Source organism: Pan paniscus, chromosome 5, assembly GCF_029289425.2.
Source record: "Pan paniscus chromosome 5, NHGRI_mPanPan1-v2.0_pri, whole genome shotgun sequence".
In the NCBI taxonomy this organism is placed as follows: Eukaryota; Metazoa; Chordata; class Mammalia; order Primates; family Hominidae; genus Pan; species Pan paniscus.
In genome coordinates, this window is record NC_073254.2 from 170,649,301 (window position 1) to 170,672,320 (window position 23,020).

At 38.6% G+C, this 23,020-nt stretch overlaps 1 protein-coding gene across 2 annotated transcripts in view; it reads left to right on the top strand.

The window, feature by feature from the left end:
* The window catches only part of PLEKHG1 (pleckstrin homology and RhoGEF domain containing G1), a 246,055-nt gene that overhangs the window by 31,258 nt on the left and 191,777 nt on the right, over positions 1–23,020 (top strand). The window contains exon 1 of one of the 2 annotated variants that reach the window (XM_057302611.2): positions 19,655–19,714. The exons of the other annotated variant lie outside the window; for it this stretch is intronic. The gene's annotated coding sequence lies outside the window, so the exon portion shown is untranslated. Of the gene's footprint in view, positions 1–19,654; positions 19,715–23,020 lie in introns of those variants that run through there. 2 annotated transcript variants of the gene reach the window in all.

The following is a 23,020-nucleotide window of genomic DNA, read 5'->3' on the forward strand; positions in this document are numbered from 1 at the left end:
CAAAGATTTGAGCAAATACTGTGGAAGAGTAAGACAGCCAAGAAAATCTATGCCCAGGAATCCACAAGCTCACTTGTGGAGCAGAGGTTTCTGCATCTTCTGTGGCTGTGTCATCTCAAGGCTTCTAGATCCTCCAGCCTGTTTGAAATAAATATATACAGCAGCTCCAATTTTTCAATTCCTGTCTCTGTCTCTCTCTCTCAATCTGTGTCTTTGAATTAAAACCACGAAACCAATTCCACCTTTTTTCCATCCAGCACCCTCCTCCCCAGGTCTGTGTTTTAGGCAGCTTTTCAGGTGATGGACAGACAGGACTGTGGGGAGTGATGCAATGGGTGCTGCTGTCCTTTGGGGGACACCCCATCCCCTACACACAGGGAGTATTAGGACCTTGAAAGCCCAGCATGACAGCCACACCTTACACCTAGTGGAGTCGGACAGAGTCTTGTGGCTTGGACGCTGATCATAACAGAAGCATCTTTAGGTCAATATGCTGGAAGTAACTGAACAACACTGTGCAGTTCAGTTACCTGTAGGAAAACTTGCAGTAAGACTTGTAGGAAAATACAAGTTATAACCTTGCATTTCAGAACTCTTCTTTACCTGCTACAGTGGATTCGGGGGTTCCCCTTCCCCTTGCTGGCAACCGCTCCCCACCTACGGATGCTTCAGAGCATCCGTAGAGCACGGTTGGGTTCCCAAGTAGGGGAACAGAGGGTAGGACAGACCTGGGGGAGGAGAAGAGGATGTGGGCTAGTGGAGGGCTGCGAGCAAGTAAGGGGAAACCCCAGGGAACTGGGCATAGGGAACTGGGCATCAGGCTTTCTAGCAGCCTGCTTCCTGCTAGTGCTGTCCTGCCCCGGGGGCTGGCTGGCTGCTTCCTCGGCCACTGCCACCAACCTGTCCACCAGAGCTTCTAGGCTTTCTGGCCTTCTGAGAGAACAGTCTCACAACTTCAGGACTCTGGTTCCTACAACAAGCATGCGGCATTTGACATTTTCTGAAGAATTTTTGCTACAAGTAGCAAAAGGTCAACAGTTTAAAATTTGCTCCTAAAAATGTGCATGTCGTAATGTTCAGTGAAAAAAGAAAAAGGTCAGAGTACACGAAATTGTTTAATCTCCATTCTCTATTATAAACACACAAGCAAAGCTGGAAGAAATCACCAGGGTATGGGCCACGATTGTCTCTGGCTTACAAGTGATGGTTTTTCCTTGCTTTTCTTTATTCTCTGGACTTTTTTAACAGTAGAGAGTTGTGATTTTTATAACTTGAAAAGTAAATGTAAAGATTTCTTCCAAAGTTTGTCTTTTTGTCTGCTTTTATCATCAGCCTTGGCCAACCGGACACACCTAGGGCTGCTCTCAGGGCCTTGGGTGTCTATGGAGGACAGTCAGACTTGGTGGCCTGGGCCTTGGTCCTGGGCAAGGTGGGCAGGTTGGAGAGGCCCCCAGGCGAGTGTTGCCTGCATTGGCCATACCCCTCTACCTGGCCTCTCCCTCTTCCTCCATGCCCTGTTCTCAACAGGATGGCAGGAACACGTGCAGGCTGGTAACAAATGTCCTAGGGCCATTATTCAGGAGCAAAAAACAAAGGAGAGAATAATTTCACAAACATCTATTCTTACATGGGCAGTCTTGGTGACAGGATACTGATAGTTAAAAGACAAGGAATGGGTAATTGAGGAGAACTTTAACTTCAAGTGATGTTTTAAAGAATACTTTATAAGACCTTCTGCCATGAAATGATACATGTCACTAATTGCTGGTTTAATTTGCCAAAAAGTTTCTGGGGAAACGAGCTTGAGGATCAAAGACTAAAATTTGCATATATCTCCAGTATGATTTCATTTGAATTTCCCCTTTCTAACTTAGCTGATATTTTGCTAATGACTTCTGTAGTTTCGCTTTTAAACTGTTCTGTGAAAACACCTTATGCAGTGCTTTCTTAAAAGCCCCATTTGTTTACTTTTACTAAGCTGAAAGCACACTTTACGTCTGGGAGCAACCAAATAACGGATTTGCTCTCCTTTGAGGACTCATCATTCAGTTAAACATTTTTGAATAATGACAGTGGGTCTTGGGTTTCAAAGATGAGACCCAATTTCTGCACTTGAGGAAACCACAGGTCTAATTGGAGGGCAACAGTGTCATCTGGAAGTGCCGGCTCAGGGATGCCGTCCTGACGGAGGTCATGAATGCTGGAAGTGGGTCTCGCAGGGTGAGAGGAGTCACCAGGTAAAGATGGGTTGGAAGGACCTGGCAGGCAGAGCAGGGAGCAGGACCCCAGTCCAGGGCAGCAGGGAAGGGGGAGTCTGGGCAGAGCTGATTCCAGACAGCTCAGTATTGCTGGCCTGTGCATCCTGAGACTTATCCGAGTCGCAGGTGAAGCTGGTGGGAATCAGGCAGAGTGCAGAGCTTTAGCTGGGGCAGGGTTAGCCAAGAGCCTGTCATGGAGCTGCTCTCTGGGCACTGGGAAACATAAGTCTGGAGGCTTTGGCTGCAGCTGCAGATAAAGATGCAGGGGCCTCTGACGATGGGGGCCTCAGTCATCTCAGAGGTGGTGCAGAGGGTAGAAGCCTGACTGGGGTCAGAGATGAGGAAGGAGAGGATCAGAAACAGTGATTCTAAACCAATTTGGTTGAGGCAGAAGATACTAATGGCCGAGGGGAGGAGAGAGGGAGCGTAGGCTCTAAAGGGGAAGCTTGTTAGGAATGATCAATTGTATCATCCTCCGTGGAGGCTGAGAGTCAGTGCAGAGGGTGAGTTTGGATGTATGGGAGGCAGCAGTGAATGGCCGAGATGGAGAGTGCTGGTGACCAGGTTGCCCCTCCACAGTTCTGACTGTCCGTTTTCTGCACCTGAGGGAGGAGGGGAAAAAGAGTGAAGTTGAGGCTGGGCGCGGTGGCTCAGGCCTGTAATCCCAGCACTTTGGGAGGCCGAGGCAGGCGAATCACCTGAGATCAGGAGTTGGAGACCAGCCTGACCAACATAGAGAAACCCCGTCTCTACTAACAACAACAACAAAAAAATCCGGGCGTGGTGGCAGGTGCCTGTAATCCCAGCTACTCTGGAGGCTGAGGCAGGAGAATCACTTGAACCCAGGAGGCAGAGGTTGCAGTGAGCTGAGATCGAGCCATTGCACTCCAGCCTGGCCAACAAGAGCAAAACTCTATCTCCCCCCAAAAAAAAAAAAAAAGAAAAGAAGAAGAAGAAGAAAAAAAAACTGTGATCAAGCAGCCACATGGGAGGTAGAAAATAATATGACAATGTAGTAAAATATGTGGCCTAGGGTAGGCTAGGAGAGCTTGATGGAGTTGGAGAAATTTTAAAGCAGTAGTTGGGGAGAAAAAAAGATGGGAAGCTCAGGAGGCACATAGTATGCCCTCAGTGTGTTATCCAGTGCCACACTGACTTCCACAAGAAAACCACACTCAAGACTAACTTGAAAAGTGCATAGAGGTCAGAAACTCAGCTTTGGGATAAAGCATTTTTTGTAAAGAATTAAGTGAATAAAAATAAACATCTAAAATATTTCAACTGAAAGAAAAAATAGATTCCCCATTATTAGAGCCAATGGTTTAAATTCAGACATATGGAAAAATTTAATTTTCAATTCCAGGCTTTAAGCCTAATTCTGGAAGAAAACCCATTAAAGTAATGAAGTAATAAAACAATTGAACAATAAATCTTGATTTTGTAGAGAACAGAACAAATGCTTGGAGATACGTCATCATTTTCATGCTTGTGGATTCATACAGACACCAGCATCTTTGCCTAAAAGTTACAAGGCTGTGGTTTGTAGCCGACCTCAGAGTAGGAGTGGGTAGGAATTTACAGGATGTTATTCTTCCAAGAAGAGTTGGGAGCATTTTTGGGGGATGTAGAAACTTAAAACAATCCAGGTGTTAAAGTAGTTAAGGGACTCTTTTTCTGGAAAAATAATTAGTTCTCAAATCTGTTTAATTTGAATATTCAATACAGCTATCACCAGGAACCAAAGGAAATGAAAATGAGGGACAGATATGGTTCCTACCCTTCACGGGCTTATCACAGAATGCTTTGACTTTCACACAAATGTTTTACATCATTTCATTACCTTTACTCCAGCACATTCCAATTCGCTTCCTGGCAAGCAAGTAAATTGCAGCTTTCACAGACTTTTTTCTTTTTAAATTTTGTTTTTGGAGTTGTGGAGACTGTGCTGCAAATTTTGCTCTTGATAAATGACATTGAAATGTTTTTAATGCCCCGAGATAATGAATGGGAATCTTAATAGTCTTCTAATTAAAATGAAAAATAGAAAAGTCATGAGTGGACATTTTAGGAGTGTAGTTCTGTTGTTTCTTGTTTTGGAATTTGTGGATACACTAAGTGTAATTTGTAATTAAAAACAATTGGGAAACAAGCATCTACTTTGAGCTAATTTTGTTCTTCTTAATGTTTCTAATCTCAGCTGTCTTCACTTATAGGACAATATCTGAGCTTACCTGGAGCCACATTTATAAAAAATTATTTTCATAAGTTCAATTATATTAGTTATTATCACATGCATTTCCAGTGAGCTGTGTATGTGGCATTTTTTGGTTTTCTTAGTTGCTAGACTCTGGATTTTTAAGATAATTGATTTAACAACTTTTCAGGGAGCATAAATAAACTGTTAAATGTTCATGTTAATTATAAGCTACATCCTGATTTCAGGTATGTTTTTAAAACACTGTGTATCTTAAAAAAATGAAACCTGATAGAATTGCAGTGATCTGGCCGGGACTCGTTAAGCAGTTAAATATATTAAGGCCCCTGGTTTCATGCACTGTACAACACTCATAATGGGTGTTGATTATATGCTTGGTAACTAGTGGCTTACAGAAAGCAGGACTATGGGCTTTTTGTATTTTGAATTTAAAATAAATATTGTATCTTTTGGGTGTTAACAGAGGCATTTTTGAGTTGAAGGGTATGAAACAATTATTATCTTTATGGTGAGTTACTATTTGCAGATAAGTTAATGGCTTCCTGTGCAAATAACTGTGGAGTCAGCATACCTAAGACTTGAGTTTTCTTTAAAGAAAAAAACATTGTATCTATAGATACCTCTTCAGGGTCATTACACAAACTTCAAAGTATTAATGCTCATGAAAAGACCTCTATTTTGAATTTTTTCTATAAGTAACAGTTTTGCCATAAAATGGCCAGATCATTGTATGTAACTTATGACTTTTTTTAAAAAAAAAAGCTAGTGTAACACATGACACACACAGCCACACCTTTTGAGAGGGAGAGAGAAACAGCATTGTGTCTTTTGAGCCGTTTTGACGTGGATGAACTCTGGTTTCTCCAGCAGTAGCTGTGGTGGCAATGTGGAATATAAATGGCTTATTACTGTAATTAACGTGGCTCAGTTGGTCCCTTTTTTTTTTCTTGTTTTTTTGGTTCACTAGGGTCTTCTTCTTGTCCTTTTCTGTGATCATTCATCCTTCACAAGAGTACAGACACGGCCCCTGGACAGGAGAGCAGACCTTCCTGTCCTTGGTTTGTTTATACCCTTGCTTTCATATCAGAGTTTAGATAAAAATCTCTTATTTAATTATTTTTAGTTGGCTTCACATGTTTGGAGTTCTAGGTTGTTCTCATTTTGAAATATTCTCTTTGTTAGAAGTTAGATACCTCGTGAATAAGAGTTGACCCATTGTGCTCTAAATGGATGTATTGTTTTAAAAATCTAAAGTTTGGAAAGGGTGAAATCAAATATAAAAACCTCATTCCTCAAGTACAGTCACTGCTAACAGTTGCTATATTTGTCTTGTCTCCAACTTATTTCTTTTCTAAAGCATCTATTAAACCTTGGTCTGAAAAATGACATTAGCATCCTTTATTCATTTCTTCTACCCTATGACTAAGATGTCAGAGTAGTCCTGGTTTACACAGGACTTTCCCAGTTTTAGCTCTGAAAGTCCCATATGCGGGAACCCCCTTGGTCCCAAGAGGGTCTGTCACCCTACTCATGACCTCCCAATTAGCTAGACTCTGCCTATTACGGTGTCACAGTTAATACACTTATTTCTTATTTCTATAGCCAAACTATGAATATGTTTTTTGTTTTGTCTCTGAGTGGCTTCTGAAAACCTAAAGCCATTATGCAAATATTATTCACTGCGGAGCCAGGTAATAGAATAGATCCATAGAGAAAGAACTCCCATCGTGGGTCATGAAATTTTGCCACTTGAAGGAGATTTTCCCAGTAGCTTCACTTCTTTATAGACATTTCTCTGCTTTGGGGTTATATTTAGCTTTTACTGTTTTTTGTTTGTTTGTTTGTTTTTGGGGTTTTTTTTTTTTACTTTTTTTATTTCATGTCATCCTCTTCCTTAGATTCCTTTCTTCATTTGGTAGGCTCCTCCCTTTGAGTAACTTTTGATGTATAATATGCATAGATGGTAAGCACTGTTATTGCATGTTTGAAAATGTCTGATTTTGCTTTCACACTTATTTCAGTCTAGATTCAAAATTATTGTTTCTGTACTTTGAAGGCATTGCACCTCTGATACCTACAATCTAGTGTAGCCAATAAGTCTGATGTTAGACTTACAACATAGTTGATTGTGTGTGTGCGTGTGTGTGTGTCTTTTTACCTCTTTGAACCATATAGGACTTTTTGCTTTATCCTTAGTTCTAGAATTTCACCACTATCTTTTTGTCATCAGTCCTTTTATTTTTGAGCTTTATTATCTGAAGTCTTCTCTAGCTTAGGATATTTTCTCCCCACTAATATTAATGTATCTTCACCTAGAAATCGAGTAGGTGGATTTTAGGCCTCTTGAAAGCGATTCTTTATTATTTTCCTTCTCTTTGTTTTTTATTGTATGTACTAGAGATTTCCTTGGCTTAAATTTTCCAGCCTACTGAATGAGGGATTAGCCATATAAATGCTATCATTTAGTCCATTAGATTTATATTTTGGCACTTACTTGTTTAAAATCTGAGCGCTTTCTCATTCTTGTTATTCTTTCCAGGAAAGGAGTGTGAATATCTATGGATATTGCCCTGGCCCTTAAGAAGGTATTGTTCTTCAAAGATGATCTTCTTGGATTGCTTAGAATTTTTATTTTCCAGCATCAGAAGCACATACTGAATTTATTAAAATTTAGATAGAATGTATTTCTGTTTTCCACCAAGGCCGCAGCTCCGGCTAAGTTAGGTGTCTTATGGCTCCCTGGAACGATTTAGTCTTTCCTACCTCCTGTGCTCTCATGTCGTTTTTTAATGTGTTTCCTTCCATCTCCCAAGTCTTCTGTAAAAGCTAGTCCAATTGCCCTCCTTCCACCTCAAGTACACAGAAGGTTCTGGAACACCACCCCTCCCGCTACCACTCAGCCAGAAGCTGATTTTTTCCTAACATTCATTGACCCTTGCTTGAACCTTTCTTCTCATTGCCCCTCTCTCTCTTGCCAGGGTCACTCCTGCTAGTGTAGAATTTCTGAAACGAAGGTAAATAAAGGTGTCAAGAGGACAAGAAAATTCCCAAACATGAGAGGGAGAGGATGGAGAGTTCTGGGGGCAGGTAGAAGCCCCCTTGCCAGGTACCCCTTGTGTAACAATTGCTGTTCAGCGATGGGGAGCTTACATTTCTGCCTCTTACCTAAAAACTTAATTAGACTGAAACTTAATTTCTCAAATTATTTTATGTTCCAAAAATCAGTTCTAAGTCAAAATTGGTGAATAGATGACCAAAATAGAAGCTATTAGAATTCTCTTTATATAGCAGGGAATAGAATTATATAACCTGGATGCATTCCTGAAATTTCTTTGTGGTTTGGCTTCAGTAAATTACTACTTTACCTACAGCTTTAAAAGTATATTTAGACTTAAGTTTAAAGAGTGATAACCACATGTGTAAACATCATTGAATACCATTCTTTTAATGAGTGGGGAATGTTATTTATATTCTGTCTTCACTTCCTCTGGAAAGCCCATTTCTTTTGGGAAGGCTTTAACTTATATTGTACTCACCTTAGAAAGTGAAAAGAATTCACTTTAGTATATTTTAACCCAGCCACAAAATTTTCACTGTTGCTGCTGAGAACCGCTTGGCCCCAATCTCTGAGTACAGTGTTTTAAAATTGAACTGTCTTAAAATAGCAAGACAATATATATGCCACTAGAATAGAGGATGGGTATGTTTAAGGGATTCAAATAACCCTTATTAATGCATTAATTTTTAAAAATGCTAAATATTTCTCTATTTTTCTTTTTTAATTTTTAAGAAATTGACAATGAACATATTCATGGAATACATAATGATGTTCATCATCTGCAACATTTATCATTTTTTGTGTTTGGAATGTTCAGTATCCTTCTAGCTATTTGGAACTACATATTATTGTTAATTACAGTCATCCTATGGTGATCTAGAACACTAGAATTTATTCATCCTGTCTAGCTGTAATTTTATGTCCTTTAACAAATCTGTTCCTATCCTTTTTTTTTTTTATTTTGAAAAACAATTTTGCAGTTAGTATTTCAATGAGACAATGAGACAGGCAGGTGAGTGGGAACTGACGACCAAGAGCTTCCTGGGCTGGCCTGAAGAGTCTGGGCTCATCTACATAGTGATGGGCACCATTGGAAGGATTGAAGCAAAGAACTCCATATGATCATGTTTATCGTGTAGCTGTCAGGGTGCAAGTAGACTGGGAGGCAGACCAGAGGGGAGGTCTTGTGTAATGCATGTCGGAAAGCAATGGAGCCATGGACCAGGCAGGAATTATGGTTCCTGTTCAATTCTGAACTTTTATTCTGTATCAATGATGCTGCCATTAGACTAATTTGCCGGTTATTTTATAAAGAGTCCTTTTAGGGCTAGAAGGGACCTCGGAGGTTTTTATGCAACTCTGTCATTTTGTAAATGGAAAAACCCTAAGGCCTAAAGAAGTGAAATGACTCCTCCAAGTCGGACAGCTCCTTAATAGCAGATCTTGGCCTTGGGCCCAAATCTTTCGATTCCAAAGCCACTGCTTTCCCTGTAGGGTTACCCATCTGGCCCTACCTGCTGTCTGCTAAGCACATGCCCAGGCCGGCATCCCGCCAGTAGGACCGATCCCCTGATTGTTGATGGTGCAGAATGTGATATTGACAGACTTTCTATTTTTTTCTAGTCAGCTCATGACTGACTCTCCTAAATGCCTTAATTATAATTTTCCCAACTCTTCCCAAATGCGCAGGCTTGCCCAACTTTTTCAGAAGATGATCTTGACTTTTACTTCTCTGAGCAAATAGAAATCACTTGAGAACACACAGGGCTATGGGCTGCCACCAAATCTACCAAGAACCATCATGTTCCTGCCTTTGTCATAACAGCAAATGTGTCCCCATCTTAATTAACACTGGTCCCTGGGTCCTCATTCTTCCTGTATTTTCAGGGATGCTTTGGCTTACTCTTCCTTTTTCAGTATTTTCTACCCCTTCCTCTCTAAAAGATCTATCTTGTCACCATTTATATATCATCCGGACTCTCCCACGCAAAACCCTGCTTGGAATACCCACACCACGCTAGCTCTTTCTACTTCCCTCCTCTCAGGCCTTGTGTAAGACACATGGTGTTTCACTCATCGCCCTGAACTGTTTCCACTTTAGCCCTTACAATTTCCCAAAACTGCTCTCACTGACCTCATGCCACTAAATCCAGTGAGCACATTCTGCTTGGTTATTCATTTAACAATTATTTGTGAGCATCTGCCATGTGCTGGGCATCGGGCATGCTGTGGTACACAGAGAAATGGGGTCTCTTGTGGTCTAATATTGGGGACAGATGTTAAAGAAATACCTATAGTTGCTGAATATTTAGATCAGAAAGTGCAAATCTAACTAATTTTATGGCAGGAGTACTATATGTCAGTTTTTTAGTGGGCACTAAATGTCAGTTTCATAGTGAAAAACTTGTGGCTAGAGAATGCTGTAGCTTATCTGTGCACTACAAGTGTCCTGCCCTTTGATCTGGGCTTAACTCTACACACAGCCAAATGCCCCCACTATTAGAGGATCTTTTACCTTTTATGTAGTGAAGATATCTTGGCTGAACATGCACATAAACAGAATCTGGAGAAATATTACTCTGTTCATGGAGTTAGAAACTAGAAACCATACATATCTATAGTCTAAATAAAATTATTCTAAAATAAACAAGTTTAATATAGTCTAAACTGGCAAGATAGATTGATGAAAACCCTAATGGTTTCTGTGAAGGAAAGCAAAAATATTATGCAAAAGAGATGATCTGTGAAGTTCAGACTCTATGAAAGATTTTTGAAATGGTAATCATATTCAGTTTTGAACCATTTTAAGATCAGCAAAATAACCATGTAAGCACATGTTAGATATGCTAATGAAGGTTTAGTGAAAGTAAAAGTTTTCTCAAGTCCGGATTGAAAATGGCAAGGTGTTTCTGCATATGTCAGTTGTCTCTCTCTTACTTTCCTCATGGGCTACAATATTCAATTTGAACAGTTCCCCTTTTTTTAGAAGTAAAAATGGTCCATGTTAGCAAAACCAAAGATTTCCAGGAAGTACTGGTGGCTGTGGTGCTGTGGAACGTGTGGATGAATAAATCACTGTTTGGTAGTAACTGTAAAACGTTTTATTGGAAGCCAGCCCTTCGTATTCATGTTTCCTTTTTCCCTCCCCTGAAACTGAAAGCTCATTTGAAATAGCCTCAAGATAGATGTTAAATAAAAACTCTGTGATATATTTGGAAGTTCTCTTTTTAAAAAACCAATATGTCAAAGCCTGTTTTACTTGACTGATGTGGAAAGGCAAAAAGAAAAAAAAAAAAAGCAAAAGGAAATTACCTTTCTAAATAAAATATTTTCAAGTGATGTAACACTTTTTTTTTTCAAGTGATGTAACACATTTCCCGAATAAAGTATATTTTTACAGAAGCCTGGGTAAAAAAAACTGTGCTTCACCATTAAATAAATGGGTGAATACAAATTCAGATTTTAAAGTTATCTCCTAAAATATTAGTTTATTAAATAAGTGGCACAAGAAACCTAATATCCCTTTTCCCCTTATCAAATCTATTTGACTTACGAGATAGTACAACTTTGGAAACCACAGCCAGCTGAATTCTGTTCATTTGAGGGAATTTTATTATTTTAATTAACATTCATTTTCACTGCTTGTTAACACATTCTGAATTGCTTGAAGTTATTGACCTAGATTGAAAGAAGCTCTTGAACTCTATAAAAGGTGGTGCTTATAAAATTTTTCTGCTTAGAAAATGTTGCTCAGTTTCTGTGGCTTCCTCCATTTTATTACGTGTAGAATCTGCCAAAACCTCGCTAACTTTCATAATCACCTTCCTTTTCCTTATTTATGCCTGGACTTGAGTATCTCTGGAAAATCTTGTTTTACCCATAATTTTCCTCCACTGGTATGCTGCCAAGACCAAGATTTTAATATTAAAGTTGTATTTTGTTATGCTTTTAGAAGTTTACTGTATAACTACAGTTGCCTTTGGGCATTGTCTTTAATGCTGTGCCAGCCATCCCACTGGCTAAAGTTCCCATGATGGTAAGGACTGAATCTGTCCCAATCATGGCTACATCCTTAGCACCTGCACTGGTATGCTGTTGGTGCTCAAATGTTGGATGCATTCAAGGCATTTTAGGAGTAGCACAGGTTGCTCAAGTAAAAGCATTGATAACTGTATTGTAGCACTTGTAATATAGCTGCTATCCAGTTTGTCTCCTGGTATGTATCCCTTCAAGAACCTGATGTCTTAGGCAGTGGTTCAGTATTTTTCTATGTAACCCCAGTGCCTATAACAGCACCTGTAATAGTAGCGGTACTTAAGTGAAGCTCATTCATTGAAGAAACATTCCCTACTTTTTGCATTTTTGCCCAGCATCCCCTCCAACTTTAAAAACTTAAGGAAAATAGTGACGGAATCCCCAGTTCTTTGGCCAGCTTTTCTTTATTAAGAGGCCATCTTTGCTGTAAGTATGAAAAACAGAGAGACATACCAAGGAATATGAGGAAGAGGTCACCTACTGGAATGCCTCATCTCTAATTAAGTATTAGAATTAATTATCCTTTGCCGGGTAACTATGCCAACTTTTAGCCTGTTTAAAAAAATAAACAGGAAATGGTAAAAATCTAAGGTCTGGACCATCAAAATTTGGTGTTGAGTTCTTGTTGTTTGTCTGCTTTTAGTTTCCTTTTTAAAAGCTCACAGTCAACTTACCATGAAATCTAGCCCAGATTCTGGAAGTATCTGGTAGCAGTGTAACACATCTTAATAATGTAGTAAGAACCTCAATCAGTCCTGCCTCATATTGGTGTGTGTCCTGTGGAACCTAGGAATTGATACAAACTGGAAACTGAACTCATCTTAAAAGCTCAACTCATTTCATAAATTGTATTTACATGCAGCATGTGGTGCCTGATGAGACAGGCAAATCTGATATACAATATCTAGATTGGGTAGGGAGAACCTTTCTTTTGACAAATCTTTCCTGATATATCTGTCAAAGCTGTCAAAGCACCACTGAAAACAATTCAATGGATTAAAAACTGCTTGATGTATGTAGCTTTTCCAAAATGTGAGCCGTGTTTCTTGAAGATACCATACTTTATTCACTTTGCAATTCCTCATGCCTGCGTAATGCCCAGCTCATACCAGGCATTCACTACATAATTGAATCAAATGATGAGTAAAACTCGTGTATCTACTGGTTAGGAGGCTAAGAAATAGCTACTAAAAGATTTGTACCTCTCCTCTGTGGTTTCCACTTTCAAATTCTAGGATTTTTTCCCCCTAAGTGATTGACACCCTCTTTTTTTTTTTTCAAAAGAAGAAATGGCTGTTTGCAAATATCAAATTAGAAATTAAAATTGACTTGAATTTGCAAGGAAAGCTATAGAGTGTGTGTCTGTCTTTGGAGGTCTCTGAGAATAGAAATGGATGTTTGTACATAATCGTAAATATTTGTTAAGTGGATAAACGAATTTTGAGGTATTTAAATAAATTACCTCCATGAATGAAAAATTCAGGTGACTTGTTGAGTTGACATTCTCTCCCTTCCTGCTTTGGTCAGCCAGTTTCCATTGTGAATTCTGTAGCTGGTGGATTTTCTTGCTTATAGCCAAAGAATTATATGTGCCTATAGCATGCCAGAACCAGAATTTGGCCCTATTAAGGAACTAATAAAGTCAATAAACATTTGACAAGGAAGAGCTAGGAAAAGAGAGTGGTTTTTTTCTTTTCGTGTTTTTTTTTTTTTTTTTTTTTGATACAGAGTCTCACTCTGTCACCCAGGCTGGAGTGCAGTGGCGCAATCTTGGCTCACTGCAAGTGATTTTCCTGGGTTCAAGTGATTTTCCTGCCTCAGCCTCCTGAGTATCTGGGATTGCAGGCTACTCCCACACCCGGCTAATTTTTGTATTTTTAGTAGAGTTGGGGTTTCACCATATTGGTCAGGCTGGTCTCGAACTCCTGACCTTGTGATCCACCTACCTTAGCCTCCCAAAGTGCTGGGATTACAGGCATGAGCCACCGTGCCCAGCCGATAGTGTTTTTTGTATTCTTCTTATTTTTACAACTTTTCTTGGTATTTCCAAATATATTTTTTTAAGTTAGTAATATCCTTTCTAGAAAAAAACAGGATACTTTTTTAAAAGGTAACTTCTCCAGGAACAGCAGAAAGATCCCTAGAAATACATCTAGTGAAAGATATATGAGACCTTTACGTAGAAAATGGAATAATTTTAACATCACTGGAAGTTATTTTTTAAGGATCTAAATAGTGTGGAGAGGTAACATGTTCATAGACAATATCATTATTATAATATAAAGATGTTGATTTTCTCATACGTAGATCTAGTGTAACCCCAATCAAATTCAACATGTTTTTGGTGGAACTTACGTTAATTCTAAAATGTATACAGCACAAAGATTCATAAGTAGCCAAAATAATTCTGAAGAAACACATAGAAGGATTTAGCAATGTTATTTATATTGTTACAAAATCATAGTTATTTAGGCAGTGTGATTTTGGCAATAGGGATAAGCAGTTAGACCAAAAAATAGTAATCTTGAAACAGGCCCACATTTATATAGAATCCTGATATGTAACAGAGGTGCACTGCAAATAAGTGGAAAGAATAAATTAGTAAATGACTCTGGGATAATTGGTTATCCTTATGGAAAAAATGAAAATGCATCCTTGCCTCACACCATATACAGTCATCAATTTCAACTGGATCAAGGACTTACATGTGAAATTACAAAGTGTTTAAAAGAAATATATAAGAATATTTTCATGTCCTTGGGATAGGAAAAGAATTTCTTAAACAAGACAAAAATCTTTAAACCATAGACATATGTAACTGCATTATATTTAAGATCCTCTGTTGAGAGTGAAGATAAATCATAATCCATAACAGACCTATGGATTTATATATTGAAGTATATATGAAGAACTCCAACAAATTCATAAGAAAAAGACAATTCAGTAGAAAATGGGCAAAATGCATGAACAGGTTTTTCACAGGGAAGGAAACATAGATGCATATGAAAATATGCTCAACCTCAGTAATTAGGAAAATGCAAATTTAAACCATAATAATACCATTTCACACCCATGAGAATAGCTATAATTACAATTGTGTAGCATCAAGTGTTGGCCATAATGTAGTATAGAGCCAGTGGAACTCTTATACACTATGGGTGGAGTGTAAATTGGTACAATTCTTGAAAAACTTGAGAATTACCAGTAAAGTTCACCATGTGTATGATGAACAGCGTAACACTTTCAATTCAGATAAATACAATGTAGAATCTCCAGCACATGAATACAGAAGAAATGTACAACATTGCTTTTAGTAGGAATAAAACCCAAACTGGATACATACAGTCTACAGGTCTAAACACTAGAGCATATAAATACACCACAAGTTATTCAATAACATACTATCCACCAGTACAAACAGTTGAACTACATAATTAGCAAAATGACACGGGTATATCTCACACAATATTGAATGGGAGAAAGCAAGTTACAGTAGTGTATGTACAAGCCTGTTTTACAGTTCAAAAGCACACGAAATTTGTCAGAATGGGGTTTCTACATGTTGGCTTATCCTTGAACCCTACGTGTTTGCAGGATGGCTGCAGCAGCTCTCCCCTCTCTTGTTCTTATCTAATAGTGGGAAAAGTTCTGTTTTATTCTTCATAAAACCCAAAAATTAGGTCTCGGTGGCCCTGATTGGTCTGGTGTGGGCCATTTGCCAATCCATGAACTAATCACAGTAATTAGGGGGATGAAACATGATGAATGGCTTAGCCTAATTAATGTCATTCAGAGCACATGGGCTGGGAGTAGGGCAAGGGAGAGGAAAATGTTGGTGCTAATGCCAGAAGGAGGGTAGATGGATCAGGCTTCAAAACCAACAGATGTTATTCCACCCACTTCGTAGAAGCCAGTTTGTATTACACAAGCCATTGTTACTTGCTGATGTCTGTGAATGAAATGAAACAGCTCAGAGAAGGCCAGGTAGAAGCAAGAAAGGGGTTTTTATGTTGCAGTGGATGTAGAGTCACAAGTTACCTAGCTGACATTCCCAGATTGGAATGGACAAATGTGATGTGGCTCTCCAAGATGACAGGTAGGGGCAGCAGCAAGAATCTATTCCAAATAGTGATTCTTTTGAGATTTACATGATCAGATTTTATATCCCCTCAAAAATATTCCCTTTCTTTTCATGTACTTGACCATCTTCGTTACTGACTTAAATCATATTTTCTGGAAATTCATGGGAGGAACATTGGTAGATTTACCCTTTTGGCATTATTACAATTCGACACTGATCTGAAGTCCTGTCATTTCTGGTAGCCCCTTATATGGATTTCTCCCCTCACTTTGTTTCCTTGTTTCTTTTACAAAGTTCATGTGTTTTACTCAAGAAACAACATATTTTGTGCTTATGAACAAATTTATTGGGCTCCTATATATCAAATAATTGACATTTTAGGGAAAATTTTTATGCTTTGGGTCTTTGCGTAGTCAGTGTCGTATATAGAAGTATTATCAGACATGACTTTAAATCATTCCTTGTTTAAGCCATGCCTAACTCAGACCATTAAAAGCCGCTTTACCTAGTCACATAGAATAACAATGGCCTTTTATTTTGTCCTGCATATAAGAAGCAAGATTGGTCTCTTTCGTGGGTAATTGTTGTTAACATTCATTCTGGAATAATACAGTTGATCCACAGTTATTGTCAGGGACACATAGCTTTGACTCTGTTGTCTAAAATTAAAGGTAAGCCTATTTTAGACACTGTAGTTAAAAGGACATGGTGATAGGTTGGTCTCCTTTTTACAAAATCAACCCTGACATTTTATTTATTTTTATACTCAAATCACGAGTTGTGTTTTGCCTATGTAACTTATTTTAAACGTCACCTTGCTTATAGCGTAGACTATAAGTTTAGCATTGTTCTTTGGCCAAAAGCAATAAAATATGACCTGTTTCACCGTGATTCAGTGAAGTGCAGTCAGCATTTTCTTTTCACAAATATAACACTGATGACTATTTTTACCACTTCCCCAACCTTCAAAAGTGTAATGAAGTTTTGTTTTGACGTAAAATTCTAATTGGATTTTATGTCCTGAGTATAATATATTAGTGGATTTTGTACTTAAGGCCAGACAATCAAATATTCTTAATTTTTTAAAAAATCCTATTTTGAATTTATAGAACAGCCTCTGAGGTTCTCAAGTATTCACCTATAAATAAACATTGCTGATTGTAAAAGCCCTCTTGCTGTTCTCATATTCCTATAATAACCGAAATTATAAACTCATTGGTTTACCTCATATTGAATTTCCTGACTAGATGATGCTTTTTTCTTTTTTTAAAAAAGTACATTTGCATTTTTCATTATTTCTCATGAGGGAATCATTGTCTAAAGATTTCTTTAAATGTCTTCTGTATAGATTCTTTAAGCATTATTTTTCTGAATATGATCTATTTTCAGACTGTCTTCATTTTAATTTGTTTGTGACTCATCATTTCTGCCACTGGATAAAAACCAGTGCTTTTTAAATAATTTGTTTTAAATGATCTTAACCTTTACTATTTCTAATAGGTTTTAAAAAGATATTTCTTTTATGGTATCTTTCTAGGTATTCAACCTCGTCACCTGCTGATGGGGATAATTTGGCTGTTTATTTTCTTTCACTGTTGCACAGTGAGACTTTCATTCCTGACTTTTAATAAAAATGTCTATTGATTTCAGGTCTTCTTAAAAATCATGGCAAACTATCCTATTTCTCCATACACTGAGAGATGACCATATGTAGGTGCTGAGTTTACCCCATGCCATTTTGGCATCTTCGAAGATAAGAATAAGTGTTGATCTTTTGTGACCTATTGATAGGGCATAATGGATCTATTTGTATAATATTTCTAGAATAAACCTTATTTATGGAGATGTGTTGTATACTAGAAATTGAGTTTTCTGAGCACTTTATTGAGGGTTCTTACATCTTATCTAAGTCAAACATGCCTCTTCCTTTTCTCTCTTTGTACCTTACCAGATTTGTGCTGGCTTTATCAAATTGGGGAGCCTCATTTTTCCTCTATCTTGAAAGCTCTTCGTATAGTTTGGGAATTATCTAATCCTTGAGGTAAACTGTATGTTTTAGTTGTTTAGCCTTTATATTTTTGGTTCAGTGTTGATAATTAAATATCACCTTATAAAACTGTTTCCAATGAAATGTTTGAATTTATTCACAAGGATATTTTTATATAGTATTCATGATTTTTTTCATCTTTTCTGTTTCTGTGATATAGTCCTCTAATAATTCTAGTTTTTTGTTGGATGTTAAGACCAAATTTGTCAGAAATCTGCCCATGAAGTATTTCATTCTGCAATGAACCACCTACTGGTTTTTAAATATTTAAATCACAGAATCCTGCTTTTTTTTTTAATTTCTGTCTTGCCTATATCATATTTATTTCAGACTTAACTGAGCTTAAACATTTAATTTCTTTATTCTCTTCAATGAAAAAGTACTCATGTTACAAATGAAACTGCATTGTCTTTACTCCTCCTATGCAGAATAAAATTAGCTGATTTTCATTATCCCCACCCATTTCCCCATTTTTGATCATATGAGCTAGGATTTCAGACCTAGGTGGAGCTAATTATAGTAAAGCTTTTTATTAAGTTGTTTTTTTTTTCAAAAATTTTGGAAGCCGGCACTCTAGTTGGGCTATTTTTATAATAATAATAATTAGCACATTCTGTGCCTTCCTTTAATGTTCCCCACCAGTGCTGTTGTGTAGCTACCTTTTCACTCTGAAGTTTTTCTTTTGATTCATCCCTCAATCAACTGGAATATATTCGAGTAACTTTTCTTCATGAAGATACCCAGCTGAGAAATTTCTAGGCACTTTTTTTTAATTTTAAAACTCTGCAAATGTTGAAATGTCTGCGGTTCTTTCTTTTTAAAAACAGTGACCAGGCTGGACGCGGTGGCTTATGCCTGTAATCCCAGCACTTTGGGAGGCCGAGGCGGGCAGATCACCTAAGGTCAGGAGTTCGAGACCAGCCTGGCCAACATGGTGAAACCCTGTCGCTACTAAAAATACAAAAAATGGCCGGGCGCGGTGGCTCATGGCTGTAATCCCAGCACTTTGGGAGGCCGAGGCGGGCGGATCACAAGGTCAGGAGATCGAGACCATCCTGGCTAACACAGTGAAACCCTGTCTCTACTAAAAATACAAAAAAAATTAGCCGGGCGTGGCGGCGTGTGCCTGTAGTCCCAGCTGCTGGGGAGGCTGAGGCAGCAGAATGGCGTGAGCCTGGGAGGCGGAGCTTGCAGTGAGCCGAGATCGCGCCACTACACTCCAGCCTGGGCGACAGAGCGAGACTCCGTCTCAAAAAAATAAATAAATAAAAATAAAGAGAGCAAAACTTTGTCTCAAAAAAAAAAAAGAAAGAAAAAAAAAACCAAAACAGTGACCAGAAAAACTGCAGCCCCAAATTTCACCAGATGTAAGCCTCACCCCAATGAGCTCGACCCCTCAACTCTCTTGCACTGATGGAAAGTGAGAAGAACTCAGAGAAGAGTGGCTGTGGCCTTAGGCAGTTGTTGGAGGACTTGTGTTTTGGAGCTAGGGATGCTGCGGTGGAGAAGGATTGAAATCAGAGCCTCTCCTTCCATTCCCTGCTTCATGGCCTGGCGTTTTCTCTCTCCTTTGTTGGGGGAAATTGTTCCTGGCTTCTGGCAAGTCACTGAACTCCTCTGTTTACAGAGCTATTGTATGTTCAAGTCTCCTTTTGAATTATCTGAGTATTATTTCAAGGGAAAGGGAAAATCAAGGATGATAGGACTTCAGTAACTTTCTAATACCACATCCTGTGAATTTTTTCATTTTTTAATTAAATGTTTATGATTATTGCTATAGGCCTATTACAGTCCAGTAGCATGATATGGCCTTTTCCTGGGAAAATCCTGGCCTTTTGGCATCTAGTCTTCCTTTTAAACAACTTAAAATTAGCCCTGATAGCTCATCCATGTTCCACTAAAAGGATTCTGAGAAAGCAATATTTAAGTAAAAAGCAATTTATTTTTTGTTTTTACTACAGGTGAAAACTGATGAGAAGAGTCTGTGGGTGAAGACATTGAAAAGGTTTCAACTATAAAAGTGAGCTCTTTTCATTTTTTTGCCACTTGAGTATGAAACATATGTTAAAAGCTGAACGTATTCATAATTTCAGTTTGTTGGTATTTTTGTATAAGTGTACTCTGTAAGTCACATTTTTCGATTTTCAAGTATAGCAGTCCCCCTTATCTGTGGGGAATATGTTCCAAGCGCCCCGTGGATGCCTGAAACCATGGATAGTAATGACTCTATGTGAATTGTTTTTCCTATACATGCATATCTATAATAAGTTTTCATGTCTACATTAGGCACAGTAAAAGATTAGCAACAACGAATAATAAAATAGAACAATTATAACAACACACCGTCATAAAAGTTATGTGAATATAGTTTCTCTGTCTCTCAAAATACTGTAATATTTTCAGACCACAGTTGACTGCAGGTAACTGAAACTGCAGAAAGTGAAATCACCTATTAGAGGAGCTACTGTAGTCCGTTTTTTCTTTTTTTGAGACAGGGTCTTGCTTTGTCACCCAGGCTGGAGTGCAGTAGTGCGATCTCAGCTCACTGCAACCTCCTCCCGATTTGAAGTGATTCTCCTGCCTCAGCCTCCGGAGTAGTTGGGATAACAGGCACGCACCACCATGACTGGCTAATTTTTGTATTTTTAGTAGAGATGGGGTTTCACCACGTTGGCCAGGCTGGTCATGAACTCCTGACCTCAAGTGAGCCATCTACCTCGGCCACCTAAAGTGCTGGAATTCCAGGTGAGAGCCACCATGCCCAGCCCTGTAGTCTTTTTTAAAACAGAAAAAACTATTCTCAGTCTTTAGACCAGGCACAGTGGCTCACGCCTCTAATCCCAGCACTTTGGGAGGCCAAGGTGGGCAGATCACTTGCGGTGAGGAGTTTGAGACCAGCCTGGCCAACATGGTGAAACTCCATCTCTACTAAAAATATAAAAATTAGCTGGGCATGGTGGCGGGTGCCTGTAATCCCAGCTACTCGGGAGGCTGAGGCAGGAGAATCACTTGAAGCAGGGCGGCAGAGGTTGCAGTGAGCAGAGATTGTACCACTGCACTCCAGCCTAGGGGATAGAGTGAGACTCTCTCTCAAAAGAAAAAAAAAAAAAGTCTTTAACTATTTTGTATAGAATAATGACAAATATTGTTACCAAAGGATAAAAATTAAAGAAAATGCGTACTGCAGATTAACATACACAAAGACTCAAAATGGAATCAAATGTAATCACACATGACCCATTTCAGAGTCATTTCTTCCCATTGGCTTTCTGGTTTTATTGAATTAGTCTTTAGGTAATATTTTAAATCCTTTTCATTGGCTAGAAAAGTTCTGTGGTATTTTTTAACTTATTTTTCCTTAAGATTGAAAATCTCATTTTAATTTGGTGGTGTTGGTTCTTGAAAAACCACAATGACACTAAAAGGGAAAGAAGGAAGAGGAGATAGGCCTTTCTGTTAGGTCCAGGCAATTATTTTACTCTGTTTCTTTCCTAAGTACTTTAACTTATCAGGCTCTGACCACATTATGAACTATTTGTCAAGGCCTGCAATGGTAAACTACTTCCACTCAATCATATGTCAAATGCTTACTAGAGTGTTAGGAATAGATGAAGAAATTTAGTCTGGTAAGCATAGTGGTATCACTTTTTACTGATAAAAAAGTTTATATTTTCGGCTGGGTGCAGTGACTCATGCCTGTAATCCCAGCATGTTGGGAGGCCGAGGGGGGCAGATCACGAGGTCAGGAGTTTGAGACCAGCCTGGCCAACATAGTGAAACCCCGTCGCTATTAAAAATACAAAATTAGCTGGGCGTGGTGGCTCATGCCTGTAATCCCCGCTACTTGGGAGGCTTAGGCAGGAGAATCCCTTGAACCCAGGAGGCAGAGGTTGCAGTGAGCTGAGATCGCACCATTGCACTCCAGCCTGGGCAACAAGAGCAAAACTGTGTCTCAAAAAAAAAAAAAAAAGAAAAAAGGAAAAAGGTTTATACTTTCAATTTTATACCAGGTCTTTTTTTTAACCAAGCAATAATATAAAACAATTAAAAGCTTAAGTGCAACAATGGGTTAGAGCCTTGCCTTTAACTCACAAAATAATAATGCTTTATTGGAGACATAAATATTTAAAACACTGAACTATTCTTGAAGTACTCAAAGTTATTACAAAGACAAACAGTATTTTAGTAGAGTCAAGATTACTTTGCTTGTGTCAGAGTTCATCAGTGTTTTGCTAACTGGTAAAACAATGGTTTTCTTACTGCAGATCTTTATTACTGGCAAGAAAGTCCCAGAAGTTCTTTTCTCTAACTTATGACTAGAATGCTGAGTAGCTTGAAAATCAATAGGTTCTGGCCTGGAGCTGACTTATTCATTAGTCACAGTGCTCAGGGCCCATGATACTTTCAGTGGCCTATGGAATTGTTTTAACTTTATTTTAAAAACAGAAGGAAAAAAATGAACACAGTAATAAGGAACATATAATATGGAACCTAGCTTGTATTATATTTGTCTTTATACCAATGCAGTTGTAAAATTTAATTTAATATTTTTTCCTGGAGGAAGAGGCTCACAAAGGCCAAATTGTCCAAGGGCCACAAAAGTCATCATGGGGCCCCACCTGTGTTATAGGTCAGGCTCACCCCCCACGTGTATGTGAGATTCAGTCATTTGAACGCCAAAAAAAAAAAAAAAGTAAACAGGCTGGGCGCAGTGGCTCACGACTGTAATCCCAGCACTTTGAAAGGCCAAAGCCGGTGGATCGCTTGAGCCTAGGAGTTCGAGACCAGCCTAGGCAATATGGCAACATGGTGAGACCCCATCTCTGCAAAAAATACAAAACTCAGCTGGACGTGGTGGTGAGCTCTGGTAGTCCTAGCTTAGGAGGCTGAGGTGGGAAGATTGCTTGAACTCAGGAGGCAGAGGTTGCAGTGAGCCAAGATTTTGCCAGTGCACTCCAGCCTGGGTGACAGAGTGAGACCCTATCTCAAAAAAAAAAAGAGTGAATATTTTCTTTTTTAGAAATGATTTTCTCTGTAAATGAGTCCATAGATATGTCTGCTCATCAGAGAGATGCATGCTTATATCAACAAAGGAAGAAAGAAATGGCATGTTGTTAGGTTAGATGCCGTGGTTGTTCCTTCTGTTTTCCTAAAATCAAATAAATATTTCCCTTTCCATACTCATTGATATTCTGTTTGCTTTGTAACATGACTAATTTATTTGGTACTACAAAAACTCCTAGATGGATAGATACGGAGATAATTTTCTGAACAAAATTGTCCCTACATTTTATTCTGTGTGCCTTCTTGTCCAGGGTTTCACCTA